The sequence below is a fragment of the Kogia breviceps genome, chromosome 18 (assembly GCF_026419965.1).
Source record: "Kogia breviceps isolate mKogBre1 chromosome 18, mKogBre1 haplotype 1, whole genome shotgun sequence".
Classification (NCBI taxonomy): domain Eukaryota; kingdom Metazoa; phylum Chordata; class Mammalia; order Artiodactyla; family Physeteridae; genus Kogia; species Kogia breviceps.
Genome location: NC_081327.1, coordinates 19,034,495 through 19,050,330, shown reverse-complemented (window position 1 = coordinate 19,050,330; position 15,836 = coordinate 19,034,495). Strand labels below are relative to the sequence as shown.

Genomic DNA, 15,836 nt, shown 5'->3' with positions numbered 1-15,836 from the left:
ATGCAGGGGACACGGGTTCGTGCCCCGGTCCGGGAGGATCCCACATGCCGCGGAGCAGCTGGGCCCGTGAGCCGTGGCCGCTGAGCCTGCGCGTCCGGAGCCTGTGCAAAAAAAAAAGTTAAAAAAAAAACAGTACCTGCACATAGTGTGAATTATTTGTGTTTTAGAATTATTTTCTTCATTAGTTCTATCAACTTTCCCTACATGCCCCGTACTGCCAGCAGCTGGGCTAGGCTTGGGGTCTAGCAGTGAAGCAGGCTTGAGGTCTGCCCTCTTGAAGCTCGCAACCCTGGATAGGGAGGGGACCCCCACAAACAACTGCAGCCTTGGGAGGGCCCCAGATTGGGACCCTTGGAGCCAGAGGAGGGCTGGATAAACTGCAGTAGACATAACTGTCTCAAATGTTCACCCAAATGAACAGATTTGTCCTCAGTCACTAGTGTGGTTTCATACATGTCTTCCCACACCCTTAAGTGCCAGTCCATCAGCCTCCACTCTACCAGTTGGCCCCTTCCCATGCACAGGCTGCAAAACACTCTTGCAGATTCTAGAGCCCTCATGGGATTCTAGAGCACTCAAGAGCACTCAAGAATCTTGGGTGCAAGTGTCTATACAGCCTGTCAGAGACTCTCCAGAGATTCAAGCACACTCTCTCCAAGCTCGACCTCCTATTTCCCCAGCGCTAAACTATCTGGTTCCCCTTTGTTTCCCTCTTGGAGCCTGGCACCATCAACACACATTTGACCCTCAGCACAATTCCCCCACCCACCCTCATGTCTTCCTTTTCTGATTCCCCAACATCCATAAGATTCAACTCAGCCCTTTGGTGGAATCAGGATTTCAAATGAAGTCTCCAGAGTGATGTTGCTTCTCAGGCCTAACCTCCTACCTGTAAACCCCCCCACCCCCACCCCTGCCACACAGATCACTGCCCACCCTGAACTCTGTGGTCTGTGCCCTAGGCAGGCCCATAGAAGGCTCACCGAGGGTTCTGAGTACTGGCCAGAGTCAAGAGACTTGTTTTTTGCCTTAACTTGGTCATTCTCATTTGTTTCCCAGTTGCTTCCTTGTGGGTGGTGATAAGCCTCAGTATTTACCCAGGGAGACCCTGGGGTTCATTCTCAATAATTCTATCTGACCTGTAGGGACCAGGTCACATCTCTGAGCCAAACGCTAGATATAACATTTTCTGGAAAATTGTATTTTTCCAATATTTGTTCCTAGTGGCAAAAAAAAAAAAAAAAAAAAAAAAAAAAAATGTGTACCTTTTCCTAAGGTAAAATCAGGGCAAATAATTGGAACTTTGAAAAAGCAGGGGCCAGGTCATGGCTGTGTGCTGCATTGGTGGATATGTTTACAGCATGGGAGAGGAGTACTAATGTAATCGACATCACATCTTAAGAAAAGTAGCTCTTGAATCCCCATCAGTAATTTTAATTCATAATTTGATACTTTGTTTTAATTTGTAGTCTCAAAGCCCCCTCCCCCAGACTTAGAGATTATGGGCTACTTAATGGAAGCCCCCAGTGCAGGCAAACAGCAAACAGTACAGGCCATATTCTGGCCAGAAAGTCCACTAGCTTTACGGCTTTCCCCTCTGAAACTTAACTCAAAATAGATGACAGCTTTTGCAGATAACTGCAGGGCCCAAAGTTGATGCTCCAGCATCTACCCAGAAAGTTCCAGCTCCACAGCCTTGCAAAGAAGCAGGAATGCAGCAAATTTTCCTGACCTTTGATTAATTTATACAAAGACTCCATGAAGATATCTAGGTTGGATCTGCTTTAAAATATATGCCTGAGGTAAGAAAATTACAATTATAAATAAATTACCATTAAGTTGTTATTTAAGGACATGACCATTCACTTCACAAAAGACATCTGTTGAGATTCGTTAAATAACCAGCTCTCCCAGGGCTGGCTGAAATCTCCCAGATTCAATTTACAAAAATTCAATTTACAAACCTTTTTTCTGGAACAGAACTATTATGTAAAGCAAGGCACACCTGTAGTTTTAAGAGAATTCTGGCAGGTTCCCTGGCTGCTCTTTTTCTGGGAAGAGTATCTGGAGCCCCGCTTTTGCTTTTTGCCCCTTGTTCCAGCCTTGTTTTTGAGATCTCTGGTCCTTGACCCAAGGGTTCCTTGTTTTCATCAGGTGCTAAGTGTATCAGGCTTCATTCTGTGGTAAGTGACAGAAAATCCAAAGCAAATTGAATTAAGTTAACAAAGGGAATTTATCAGCTCACAAAACAGAAAGGTGCAGAGGCTTCAGGTGGCTTCAGGTGCGGCTGGATTTAGGACAAACATAAGCAAGACCATTTCTCTGTTTCTGTTGTGTTGGCACCATTCTCTGGTTCTTCTTGGTGGCCTCCACAAGCTCTCTACCTTTCCTCCCTTGGTGTGGGGTTGGAGATCACAGTGTTCCAGCAGCTCAACCTCTCCACTGGTACCTAGTTTTAAAAATCCAAGGTGCATTCTGATTGGACCAGCTTAGGTCACATGACTATTCCTGAACCAATCACACTGTCCAGAGAGCTATGATGCACTGATTGGTTGGGACCTGAAGTAGGCGCTCCATTCAGACGCCCTCAGAGTGGGTAAGGAAGGCAGATGCTGCCACTGGAAGAAGGTGCTGTTCTGCGGGGACAAACTAATGTTCCTATGCTCACTTCTTCCCTGTGTGGAGAAGCCAGCAGAGATGTATGACCTTTTGGAGGAGCTTGTGGGAGAGCAGCAATTTGAGTCTTTAAAGGGTGTGTTTAAAAGGGGATGCTGGAGAAGATAAAGATTGGCCTCACTGGCCTTTGCTCAGGGTTTTGGTGGCCAGGAACCAGTAGTTTGTGGCAGAATAGCTATGTGGGTCAGATTCTTCCCAACTTCTTATTCAGGGAGCACCTCTTTCATCTGTAAGGGCACCACTTTGAACCCTGCTCTCAGGGAAGTCTGTGAAGGCTCACTATTCCTGAGGTGTCCATGGCTGAGAAGGCTGCTCCATAGCTTCCATGGGGAGAGACACCTGACCTTAGCAGCACTGAAAACCCTTTAGCCAGGGAAAGGGAACGTCATGGTTGAGGCCCAGGAGACTTCCTCGAGTGAAGGAGAGAAGTAGTCAGAGGTGAAGTCCTTCTGAACCAACTGAAGTTGAAAAGCAGGGACTCTCCATGAGGATCCAAATGAGACCCGGCAGGCATCCAGACCAACTCCCCACTGAACACATGGGCCTCTACAGTTCTCTTAGCGTCTTTCTTCTGCTTGAGGAAGGTGGACCTGAAGGAGCCTACCATTTTCTTAGAACCACTGATTCTCTGTGATCATAAGGGCTTTATAGATGTTGGAGGTTATCTTTATACATTGGGGGAACTGAGGTCTGGGGTGGGGGAACTTGGCCCCTCTATTCACAAGTGTTTGGTCTGTCTCTCCACTCCAGAGCCCAAGCAGCCCTCTGTGGATGCTTTCCCCATGCTTCAGTCTTTTGGTCACAGGTCATGGCCATCTCAATGGCTAGTTTTTAACCTGTTGATGCCATGGGGGAGGCAGACCTATGAGGATCAGAGGAGAGTGAGGGGAAAAGAAGATATGGAAATACGGAAATGAAAACAAAATGTGTGCTGTTGTCACATGAAGAGCAACTCTAAAGTAGTGGCTGGTAACATTTATGAATCACTGTCACTTTTTTTTTAAGATTTTTTTTTTAATGTAGACCATTTTTAAAGTCTTTATTGAATTCGTTACCATATTGCTTCTGTTTTATGTTTTGGATTTTTGGCCGCAAGGCATGTGAGATCTTAGCTCCCTGACCAGGGATCGAACCCGCGCCCACTGCATTGGAAGGCAGTCTTAACCACTGGACCACCAGGGAAGTCCCAGAATCACTGTCACTTTTGAGAATCTGGTGGAAGAGGTCAGAACTAGTCTACTGGCTTGAGAAGTATTACTTCCAAAGGAGGCACCCTGCAAGGTGCTGATATGGCTCACCTGTGGTGGAGCTCCTCCCGACTTTACTTCTGAGCTGGTCTAGGGGTCAGCAGAGAACTCAGCTCACCACAACTTTTACCCTCAGCCACCATCCACCTAACTCACCAGGCCAGGCTCCCAATGACTTGCATCAGTTTCAAGAAATCAAAAGGCTGGCGCCCCTTGAAGAAGACACTGCAGAAGTGGCAAGCCCTTGTCAGAGTAGGGGTGGTGGAGGGCCTGTCTACGCAGACTGCTGTGAGGATTGGGTGAGTGCAGGAGTCCTGGAAGCAGGGGCTCGGTGGGCCTCTGGGAGTCTCTGCTTTAAGTCTAGCCACAAGATTCCAGCCCTGGCCAGGAGCAGTGCGAAATACTCCAGAGTTTGAAAAGGAGGAGCCAGTGAGGAGAGGGAGTCAGTGAGGAGAGGCCTGCGAAGCAGGACCAGAACCAGGGAAGAAGGGTGGGGAGGCCGAGAAATCATGGACAAGGGAAAAAGGATCGGAGACCCACAAATTGTGGAAGTGGCCGCCAAACACAGAATCAGTGGGTTAACTTCTGTGCTTTAGTGGGACGCAGGTAGACTTCAAGTTTCGGCCTCTGGAAGACACCAGGCCTCTGCCCATTGCCCAGCGCTCCCCGCCCGCCCCGACCTTAACTCCCACACGCAGCAAGTGCTGGCTGCCCGCGGAGGTCTCCCAGCGGCGCGCCAAGGCAGCTCGCGCGAGTCCTCGAGGAACGCGGAGCGCGCGGGTGCCGACAGGGGGCGCCGGCGAGACCCCCGCCCGAACCCTCTGTGGGGCTCAGGTGGTGCGGCGCGGCCTCCGGTCGGCGGGCAGTCGCTGCCAGGCCCGCTCTGGCCCGTCGGGGTGTGCAAAACCTCGGTGGCCTCTGTGCGCACCAGCCGAGGTCCCACAGGACGCATGGAGAGCAGCGCTCCAGAGATGCACGGCTTCGGAGGGCCGCAGGCGCATCAGGCTTCCTGGTATGGAAGGGGCTCCCTGGGTCTCCAGGCCACGATCTGGACCGCACAGGGCTGGGCACCGCGGAGAGCCCCAGGGCGGTGCCCGGACAAGCGGCCCAGCTCCCTGCCTCCCCTGGCCCAGGCGGGGCCGGAGGCTTGAGGGTTAAAAGGCGACTGCCACCCCCATTCTCTTGAGGAGAAAGTGCCTTTTCTCCAAGTCCATATGGCCACTTCCTTTCGACCTGTTCGGCCCTGCTCGCCTCTTTGTCGGAGCTGTCACTTATAAAGAATCACTTGACTTACAATAACAGGTTCAAAAGACGACAGAGTATAATCAGTTGATCCACGAAGAACTGAAATAAAGAACACCCCACTGCTCCAGCTATCATTCCCATAGAGATAGTGATATCATTGATGTGATTGCGATGCTAATTTCTATACAAGAGAAAAAAAACCCTTGTATTTTGGAATTTGTTCAAAGAGAATTTCAGACACATCAGATTGGAAAATGCGGATTGAATTCCTAAACTTTTTTGGGTAGTCAGGGGATTCTGTAAAAAACCACCACTGCAGAGATATGAGCGGACTTTAAGAATCTCATAGAACTAGCTTGTTGGGGGAAATTCCGATTCTCCTGGTCCCCAAAGTCCTGGAGAGAGAGAGAGAGAGAGAGAGAGAGAGAGAGAGAGAGAGAGAGAGAGAGAGAGGGAGGAGGCCGTGTTGGGTTCTCAGGGCAGAGTCCAAGGGTGCAGGTAGTGGAGACCAGGTCGGGTGCCCCTACCGATGGTGCGCCTGTGGAGGGGACCACCCACAGTGAGGTGCCAAGGCCCGGTGCCCCAGGCAGCTGAGTCGCACCTGTTGCCTGAGACCCCAGTCCCTGACCGCTGCCTGGTTGCTCCTCCAGTGCGAAGTTTTCTGCACCTTGCCCCACTGTTGGACCGGTTGTTCGCAACTGAGTGGTTCCTTCCTGTAGGAAGGGGGTGACTATGGGGAGGCTGTGTCATGCTTTTTCTGTATTTTTGCTTTTTATGTGTTGTGGTACCCTGGTTTAAACCCTCCAGTCATCTTAGGGGAACTCAGTCCGGGCAGGCTGGAACAAGTCTTACCTGAATCAATGTTTTAAGTGTCCCTGTGGCTTGATGTTTTGAATAATCAATCTGTCTCCATCATTTCTTAATCAGGCACAGCACAGGCCTCTCTCTCTGTCTCTCTCTCTCTCCCTCTCTCTCTCTCTCTCTCTCTCACCCCCCTCTTTCTTTCTCCCTCTCTCTCCCCCTCCCTTTCTCCTGCTTTACTTGTCAACTCTTTTGGATCCAGTGTTTCTGCTATTAACATGCCCCGATGTCACATGCGAGCCTTTTCTTTAAAACAAGCTCCTCATTGGTGTATCTGGATACTTCTTTTATTATTATTACTGAATCTTTTTTTCCCCTCATAATGACACCAGGATCATTATATAATCCCATAACAAAGAGGCTTTTGAGGCACCAGCTTTTGTCAACTCTAGGACAGAGAATCCATAATTGCATTATTCAGCTTTTTCCCCCTTCTTCCCCCTCTTCCTTGCTTCATGGAAACCCAACCTCAAGCATCCCTCACATCTTTACCTTGTTACCTCGCCTTATATTATTTACCAAAGCGTTTGCCTTGAGGACCAGCATTTGCAAAGTTGCCTTAAAAAAGTTATTTTGTTTGATAATTAAGTCCTGGAGCCCACCGCGTGATGATTATTCTGGACCCATAAGGCAGAGAACCTGCGTGACGTTTTTCTCGAAGTTTAATTACCGTATGCTAATTTCCTTGCCTACTACGTGATTAATTAAAATCATATTTTCATAATCATTTGGCACTAGTATTGTTTTAGAATTATCATGATCTCCTAAATAGTGTCTGTAAATAAAGTCGCCTCTAATGGCAGGCGCGGGAGGCGAGGCTGAGGACCTCTCCGTGTTTGTATCGCGGCGATTGGCAACATAACTGCCTTATTTACATTAAATACGCCACAAGGTTACAGCGCGGATCAACGTCATTTGATCGCTGATGACTCCCTTAAACGCCCGGGCTGTGACTGATTCTCCGCGTCCCGCTGTCCGCTGAGATTCACCCGGGAGTTTTTTTTTTTTTCCCCCCAGAAAAGAAACAGACTTTAAATAGTTTCAGGAGCAGGTAAGAATTACGCTTTTTCCTCTCCCCTTTTCCGTCTCTCTCTTCTCTCCCTCCGTGGCAATCTCTCCCTCTCGGCTGGATAAAAAATTCTTTAGTCAAAGGCAGGAATGCAAAGTAGTGACAAGCGAAGGGGCTGATATATGTCTCAGTAACGAGTCTGACAGTCAGAATGTAGCTCTTGGAGAATAGATAGATTTTAATAAGTGTGTTTACATGAGCTCAAGGTCAGAAGCAAGCTGCGCTGTGTTAAATGGTTTCTTAGTTGCTAGACAGAGAGAAAAAATGGACGATCACACACCATTCTTTGTAGATTATTATATCAAGGGTTCAGTCTCTGGCTCATCAAAGCTAAATGCCGCAAGACCTATCTAGTTGCTGTGAATTATGCCAGGGCGACAATGGAGAGCGTTTTTAATGGTACAATGCATTTCACCTACCAGATAGGGGGAGGCCGAGCCGGGGATGGGGATGTCTGCTGGGGTTGGGTGATGAGTATCAATGAACGGGGCGATTCTGAAAAGAGGCAGACGAAAATCGAGCCCGCCCTGCCCCGGCTGGGCTGGGAACAGTTCGCAGGGCTCTGCCGAGTGGGCGAGCGAGGCGCGCGAGCAGGGCGCCCGTCCCCCCTCAGCCCCGGAAAATGATCAAGTCAATCATGTGGACATGTTTCATTATTCATTGAACACAATCTTTTACAACGCTCCGTTTACGTGCCCGAGTTTGCTCCCGACGCCCGCGTTTCAGTGTTTAAGGTAAGGAAAACAAAGGTGGGGGGGTCTCGGGGCGCGGCGCGGGGGTGGGGTGGGGGGCGGGGAGGGCGCGGCGGGGGGGTGGCCCCGGCATCCGGGAGGTGGCAAAGTGAGTTTGGACTCTTGGCGTGGGCCCCCATCCCCTCCCCCCTCCCCATCTCCGCGAGGCCTGCCGCCGGGTTCCTTCTCGCCCCATCGCGATTAAAAAATACGGTCTAATTAAATATCCGTGGCTGTGACGTTGGCGAGAGAAGCTGTCAGCGGGGGGGGAAAAAAAGAGGAAGAAACCGAGAAAGCGGCGGCGGCCGGTATCGAATGGCGCTAGAGAACTTCGGCGGCGAGAGGGACCCGCGCCTGGGCCGCCGCCTCCCCCGCCCGCGGTCCCGGGACCGTTACTTTGAAAAGGAGCCGCCGGGCCTCGCGCCGGCCGTGCCAGCGGGACCCCGCGCCCCGCTCCTGGCCCAGCCCGCGCCCCTCACTCGCGCGCGGCCCGCGAGCCGCTCTCGGACCCGGGAAACTTTCAAAAGGGTCTGGGGGGTGGGGGGAGTCGTATGGAGACGGGGAGGCTGGGGCCGCAGAAACTTCTGCTCAAGTGACTTTCCCCATTTTCTCCTCTGCCTGAGAATCGGGCGCCCCTCGTTCCCTTTCTTCCTTCGCTGCTCGCTGCGGAATTCCGGCCCCGCCGCCGGGGGGAGAGAGGGTAATTTGTAATTTTTTTAATCAAAGTTAGCTGATGCTTACAGTGTGTCAAACTCGCGGGCGCCAAGGGCCGCTGAGACCTGCCATTTTGTGTTTTCATTGGCCTCCTGTGCCCGGGGAGCCCTTAGAGGCCAAGGCCGGGGGCTCAGTGGGGCCGGGGTGCCAGGGTCCGAACCCGCGACCCCAGGAAGGGCCGTGGCGCCTGCCAGTGCAGGCGGCGCCCGCAGCACTGCCCCAGCCTAGCCCAGGCCCTGGGGCCAAGCCGGGGCCCAAAGATAAAAATAAAGAAATAAATAAGTAACAGGTTATGGAGAGAACTGAGCCGGCCAGCCCTGGGCTGGAAGAAATGAGGCCAATCAGAGCGAGGGAGTGCGGGCGTGGGGCCTCAGGAAGGCGGGGAGACAGAGGGTTGGGGGCGTCTGGCAAGAGTGCAATTTGGGGCAACGGAAGCTCCAGGCCAGATGTATGACTGGGGGGAAAATGTTCTTTGCTGATAAACCTTTCTGTTTGCTTCAAGACATTATTTTTTGAAGATGAAGAATTGAGGAAAGCAGTCGTAGGTGGGACCGGGATGTATTTTAGGCAAAAAAAGGGGGGGGGGAGGTTTTCTTTGATGATGAGTAGGAAAGTGCCCAGATCTCGACGCGCCCATCTGTTGCAGTTTTGCAAATAATTTAAAAGATAGATATCTCTATATAGATGGATGTATGTGAAGTGGAAGGTGGAAACGCAGGCGCCGGGAAGTTAGGGAAAAGAAAGAAAAGGGGATTGATTGGGGCAGAGATCTGTTCCCAACCCCACTCCTGCAGGGCTTTCTTTGGGGACAGGTGGAAAGTTGTTTCCCCCCCCCCCTCCTTTTTTCACTTCTGTATTGTGAACGTTCCTACTGTCCGCCTCTCGGCGAACGTGCACACAACCCCCGAGTTAGGCAGAGGGTCGGACGATCGTTTGGGGATGGGTCGGGGACCGTGGAGGCCGGAGCAAAGAGCGGGGGGCGAAGAGGGGCAGGGCGGGGTCCCAGCCCCGCGCGCCGGTCGCAGCCACGGCTGGGTTTTGTTTGCTGGATATTGTTATGTCTAACGAGTGCCTCACAGGAGACGTGATTTGTCAGCCGCCTTCGTTTTCACTTTAGCAGAAAATACGGCGGCTGCGCGGCGTCCTGGACTGCGGGTCCGGGCGCCCGCAGGGTCCGCTGGCGCGGGTGGGAGCGCGGGGGTGCAGGCGGGTGGGAGCGGGCGGCCGACCGGCCGCGGGTAGGGGCAGTGGGGCGGGAGGGGTGAGCGCGCGCGCGGTGCCGGCCTCGGCTGCTCCTGCGCCTTCTCCCGACAGCCGCCGCCGCTGTGCAGTTTAGCAGAAATCCGACAGGGGCCGCGTTTGCTGAGCGCATCCGGCCGCTGGGCAGCCCGAGCGGGCCGCGGGGCCAGGCTGCCGGTGTAGACGCATGGAGGGGGTTGGGGGGAGGCAGGCGGGGAGGGGCGCGAGAAGCGGACTGGGTCCGAGTTCTCGCCACCCCCGGTGTTTGTTGTCCGCGGTGTCCCTGGTGCGTCGGGCAGCCCCCCTGGAGCCCTGGCCTTGCGCCCCCGCCCCCAGCCAAGGCTTAGGTGAACTTGGGGTGGGGTGAGCGTGCGTGCGTGCGTGTGTGTATGGGGGGGGGGAGGTTAGACTGGGAACGCTCTGTTTTCTTTCCCAGTTTGATATTAGCAACTGGATTTTTACTTTAAGACCGGCTTTGCTCACTGCTGGGGTTGGGAGGGGGAGATCTTTTCCCATCACTCACATCTTTGTTCATTGTTCACTGAGTGGAAGGCAGGCGACTTAAAGAGACGAAAGAGAGGAAAAAGAGGGGGAGCAAGAAGAGGGAAGGAAGAGAGGCGCGGGGAGAGCGCCCCCGCCCCCGCCCGGGTCGCGTTGGATGGTGAAACAGTAAACCCGCGCACGGAGGGTCGCCGGGAAAGTGGACATTACCGCTTTAATTAACTTCGAGATGCTCCGGCGGCGGGACCTGGCGTAGCCGTGACGCGCCCCCATAAATCTGCCCGGCCCGGGGCTGCTCCGAGAACTCGTACAGTAGCGGCGTCAGACCCGACGCGCGCCTCCCAGTCCGGAGCCCATTTGCATAATTGGATCTTTTTTTCCCTCTTTCTTTCTCTCTTTCTTTTTTTCCCCCCTCATTCTCCCTCCCTGAAACTTGTTTGAAAACCCAAGTGAAAACTGCGACGACCTGCACGCTCAAAAGCGAGTGCCAAGTAAGTGCCCTGCCGTGGCCTCGGTGCGCCCCGAGGTTAGCGCGCACAGCCGGCGAGCGAGGTGCCGGGACGCCGCGCGCTGCCGGGCGGGCCTTGGACGAGGGCTGCTCGCTGGCGGGAGGACTGCAGCCGCGGGCTCCGGCGCTCCAGGCTGGCAGCTCGCACAACTTTTTTTCCCCTCCGTCTCCCGAGTTTTTGGGCCAGGTGAGGTGTTTGGACCACGCGTGTACCTGTAGCGAGACTCGGGAGGCGATCTTTGGGGCGCGGTGGAGTTGGGCATCTCGGGTCCGGGCGTGTTGTCGGTCCCCGCCGCTGTGGAGGGCAGAGCTGCGAGCGAGAGAGCGAACCGGGCCGGCTGCATCTCGCGCCGCGGTGCGAATGCAGCTCGTCGCCAAATGCCTCCCCCATTATTCTAAGGTTTGTGTCTCTGGTTGTGTGTGTGTGTGTGTGTGTGTGTGTGTGTGTGTGTGTGTGTGTGATCGGCTGTGCTTTAAAAAGAAAGGAAAGCAGGCACAACAAGAGCAGAAAGGGCTTCTCCCTTCGCTGCCTCCCCGCCCCCCCCCCATTTCTCCAGCATCATTTATTTCTAGTGCTTGAAGGAGAGAGTACAGGGCTTCTTCGCTAAAGACAGAGTCACCGAGAGATTGACAGTTCTGTTGGAAATGCCATAAATTCTATAGCCAAAATGTAGCTGTATTCATAAAATACCAACCCTGGCCTGTCCAGGAAAGTGATTTTATAGTATCTCAAATTAAAAATACATAATAATGTATTATTATTTACAGTGTGCAGAATCTGGGGGGAAAGTCGATTTTCTTGGGAGAAAACTGTAACCCTACTTTCTGTTTGCTAGGGAACTTGCTGGCAGCTGCACCCACCAGCCTGACTGGAAGGGGCAGGGGACTCAGCTTTGGCCTGGGGAGTCGCAGGGGGGCAGCGGGCAACCTTCTGGCCTCTGCTTAGGGAGAGCCTAGGGCTTCTGGCTGAAGGCTGCCTTAGTTATGATGTCATTCTGATAGTGGAGTGCAAATGTCTCCTGATTCCACCATTAACCGCCTGGCTGATTTGCTTGGTAATGATAGCACTGACGTCCAGGGCTTTGACAAATGCAGGCCTGCAGAGCCCTAGGAATTAACTTTTTCCCCCACTGAGGAGGGAGCGAGCTGCCAGAGGTCCACTACTGGGCTCCTGCCTTTGAACTTTGCAGTGCCTGCGTCCAGACACCTATATGGATGGCAGGTCCCTAAACTGAAGGACCCCTGTTTTCGCAAAGTTTGGAAAACTTTTAGAAGGCTTCGATTTACAGAATACCCTTAAGCTAGTAACACTTGAATCCAGTTGTGACCAGACAGAGACATTTGGATCTGACGGATTGCTGGGACCCTCAGTCTCTCTGGGGCCATTGCAATGGAAGAAGGGATTGTGACATCTGCTTCCTACCTTCAGTCCCTTAACTGTGACTTTATGATAATATCACTGCAAGTAAACCGGATTTAGTGTGGACTTTTAAATAGTGTACAATGATTTAAGATTTCTTTTGATTTACTGTTCAAATGAAATTTACATAAATGTGATGAAAATGAACTTAACATCTGGGCATATGAAAAAAGGTTAGTACCTCGTATGTCATCTGCAGAGATAGTCTCTAAAATGCTTTCACCCTAAACTGGGTTTGGGGAAACAGTTCCTGGAGACATAAATGGTAATTACGGAAAACCTGGAGAAAGCGCTTTCGATAAATTTGCATTCTCTTGGACCACTGCTCTGAAAACCCATCTTGGTCTGTGCCTGGAGTGTTTAACTTCTGAGCAGGCTTGAGATCTCACAACTCAGAAAGTTAACTGCTGGCTAGGGCTGTCTTCTGGTTCAAGCCGGAGGCCAGTAACCTCCATTATGGGAGAGGACAGGGAGGTGGCCAGGGTGCGCAGCCCTACTAACCACAGTTGCCCACGGGGCGCTGAAGGCGGTGCTGAAATGTGGAATCATTTGCCTGCTGAGCCCCGAAAAGCTGATGGATTAGGTTGTCTGCTCTGCCTTAGGTAACCAAAGAAATTTCCGTCAGATCAGACCTATAAAATCCACGAGCCCATTCAAACGAACTCTGAACTCTGTCTCAGCTTTGAACAAGAGGAGCTTATCTCTGGAGTAAGGAAATCAGAGTTAAAAAAACCTTCCCCAAACGTGGTTGCCTTTTGCTCAAAAGTTGGCTGTGAATGGCACAGGTGTTTTTAAAGTGCCTTGAATGGAGGGAAGAAAGACAGCGATGATGCTCGTGAGAATATAGATGAACTTAGTTTTTTTTTTTTTTTTTTTTAAGAAGAGGATCATAAAAGAAGAAAGCAAATAGATTTATTTTTCCAGTTTGAATGAGGACAATTATAGCTTTTTAACGTCTTTGGATTTAGTGTTTTTAATAAGCCTTTTAAGTAAGCTGAAATATCAGCTTGCATTTTGTTCTCAGCATTATTTAAAGTGAGACTTGACGCAAGTTTTTAAACAGAAGTGAGCTTTTTGTAGGTCAGCTTTTGTCCATGCTGAGGACAGGAGTCCCCCACAAAACCTCTGCCAGGACCCAGAGCAGGTGAGAGTGCTCAGCCCTGCTTCATCCTGTCCCCAGATGAGACAGATTTGGGCTGGAAGGATGCTGGCAGTCAGGTGACCTGATGCCATCTCCCAGGCTGTGAAAGCTGGATTTGGGAGTCTAAAAACAAAATACAAGTTCAATGACGTGGGAGAGACTCATCTTTGCTAGTAGGAGCTGTGAGCTGAGGAGCTTTCTTGGTGAAACTGTGACTGCCATGCACACTGACCTGCCCCCTCCAGGACGTGTCCCCCTCCAGGACGTGTCCCCCTCCAGGATGTGCCCCCTTCCAGGACGTGCCATGGCAGGACAGCAGAGGGACTGGAGGGAAAGGAGCAGTCCCAGGGCAAGATGGGGATGGAGGGTCTGCCTGGTGGGTCTCACTGTGTGTTTTACCTGGTCGTGTGGTACCTGGTTGGGAGTTGTTGAGAGAGAGGCCTTTTATCAAGGAGAGCGTTGATTGCTCAGGCCTGGATTGTCTGGGCCACGCTTGACGGCATTGAGTGCCCTTAGAGGGTGAGAGCCAAGCTAAGCTAAGGAGTCATGTGTGCAGTCCAATCGAGCTAAGCCAGGGAGTGGCCCACCAGGGTCTTGACTGTGGTGATGCTAGTGTGTGTGTGAGCGTGTGAGAGTGTATGACGCTTGTGCACGTGTGTGCATGTGCTGGGGAGGGTGTTCCTGCTAGAAGCAGCTGTTATGAGATGATTTCCTATTACTCAGAGGGTACTACCCAGGGTAGATTTAGTGAGTTTGTCAGTGTATGTGCACAGTGGAGGGGTAGGGGCTAAAAGAGCTGAAGGAATCACAAAGTGAAGGGGGACATATATACTCAGAAGATGGACCCTAAAGAATGCAGGTCACCTTTCCTAGATCATATATATATATATATTGCCCCCCACCCCAGTGAAGGCAGACATAGATGGAAGCCACCTCACCAAGGTGGGCCTCTCAGCAAGCCACCTGGCTTGGGCACCAGCAGTGCCTGGGTGGGAGTGGGGACTTCCCGACCAGTTATGCCATCATCAGGCTTCTGTTGACCATCTGCCACTGGGCTTCGTTGTGCAGAGATCAGGGCTGGTTTTGTGGGCTCTGTTGGCTGCTTGAGGATACCACCCGCTCAACTTTCCCTTTAAAAAAATCATTGTAGATCTTTGGTTTCTCTTATATTGGAGTTTTTGCTACTACAGAGGGCATTGAGCACTTGGCTTTTCACAGCCTCTGAGTATGCTGGAGGTCAGGTTTATCTGCCCTAAGAGACAAGATCCAGGCGAGGCCTTTGGTATGACTTGCCAGACTAGCCTGAACATTGTTTCTCTAGACCCGGATTTCTCAGCTGTGACACTAGGGATGTTACCCATTTGTTGTCGAGTCTGTCCCGTGTGTTGTAGGATGTTTAGCCACATTCCCGACCTCTACCCACTAGATGCCAGGAGCTCCCCTGAGTTGTGACAATCAAACATGTCTCCAGACATTTCCATACATCCCCTGGGGGAAGATCAGGCTCATTTCCCACACCTTCTATGTGCCAGAGAGGTCTGACCCCCTGGGAGTACCCACGCTGGTGGGGAGACACACATGTCCTAGTGCCCTGCGACACCAGGGCCTGCCTGTACCAAATGGGGGCAGACCTAGGGGGTCCAAGAGGAGGGAGAATGTCCATAGTAGAATAATACCTGGTTGGAGGGTATCTGGAGAGGAGGCGTGGGGCTTGACTTTGACTCTTCTTATATCAGTTACACACTGAAAATGGCTCTGCCAGTGAGAACTGTGTTTCTGGGCTCCCTGACTGTGATATGCAAACCAAGAAGTGGAAAGCAACAGTTCTCAGGCTCCGAGTTGAGGCTGGGCATCCTGCTGGAAGGATGATGACAGTGGCTTATTTTTGTGCACTTACTACGCGGTAAGCATGGGTTCTAAGCGCTCGGCTTGTTTAGTCCTTACAACCAGCCCCTCTATGAGCAGGTACTATATTTGTCCCAAATTTCAGGAAGGGAATCTCAGACACTGAGAGAGGGGAGTGGAGGGTCCTGGATCAGAACCCATCCAGTCTGACTCTGGAGTTGGCCTGCTCAATCTCTCTCCTGCTCAGAACACCTCCCTTGATCCGTGGCCAGCTGCCCTTCCTGGGTGCACACTCACTGCAAAACCTTTGAGACTTCCATCATTGACCCGATCAGCTCATCCACAGCCTCCTGACACCAGGTAGAGAAGGTCCTGGGCATCCAAAACAAGTCCTTTTTGAGGGGCACAGATCTCCAGGTGGGGCCTCCAGATGGGTAGTGACAGGAAGGTCATTCAGATGCTTCAAAGGCATTAGGAGATGCAGGAAAGAAGCTCAGTTTGTAGGGTCCCCCCTCCTCTACCTACCTATTCTTACTCTGTACTTTTACAATGAGAAAATTGTGCCATTTTGACACAGGAAAAATGATCACCGTAGGCTTGAGCTGACATTAACCTGAAAGTTTTATATCAAGGCATTAC

General features: G+C 51.8%; 1 protein-coding gene across 14 annotated transcripts in view; it reads left to right on the top strand.

Moving 5' to 3' along the window:
- Positions 1-6,942: 6,942 nt before the first annotated feature.
- The window catches only part of ZNF536 (zinc finger protein 536), a 424,627-nt gene continuing 415,733 nt past the window's right edge, over positions 6,943-15,836 (top strand). For 5 of the 14 annotated variants that reach the window (XM_067018696.1, XM_067018686.1, XM_067018700.1 and 2 more), the window contains exon 1: positions 7,578-7,832. The gene's annotated coding sequence lies outside the window, so the exon portion shown is untranslated. Of the gene's footprint in view, positions 7,081-7,577; positions 7,833-8,456; positions 8,530-10,073; positions 10,130-10,293; positions 10,775-10,901; positions 10,979-11,153; positions 11,192-15,836 lie in introns of those variants that run through there. The other 9 variants (XM_067018697.1, XM_067018691.1, XM_067018693.1 and 6 more) reach the window with 9 other exon arrangements.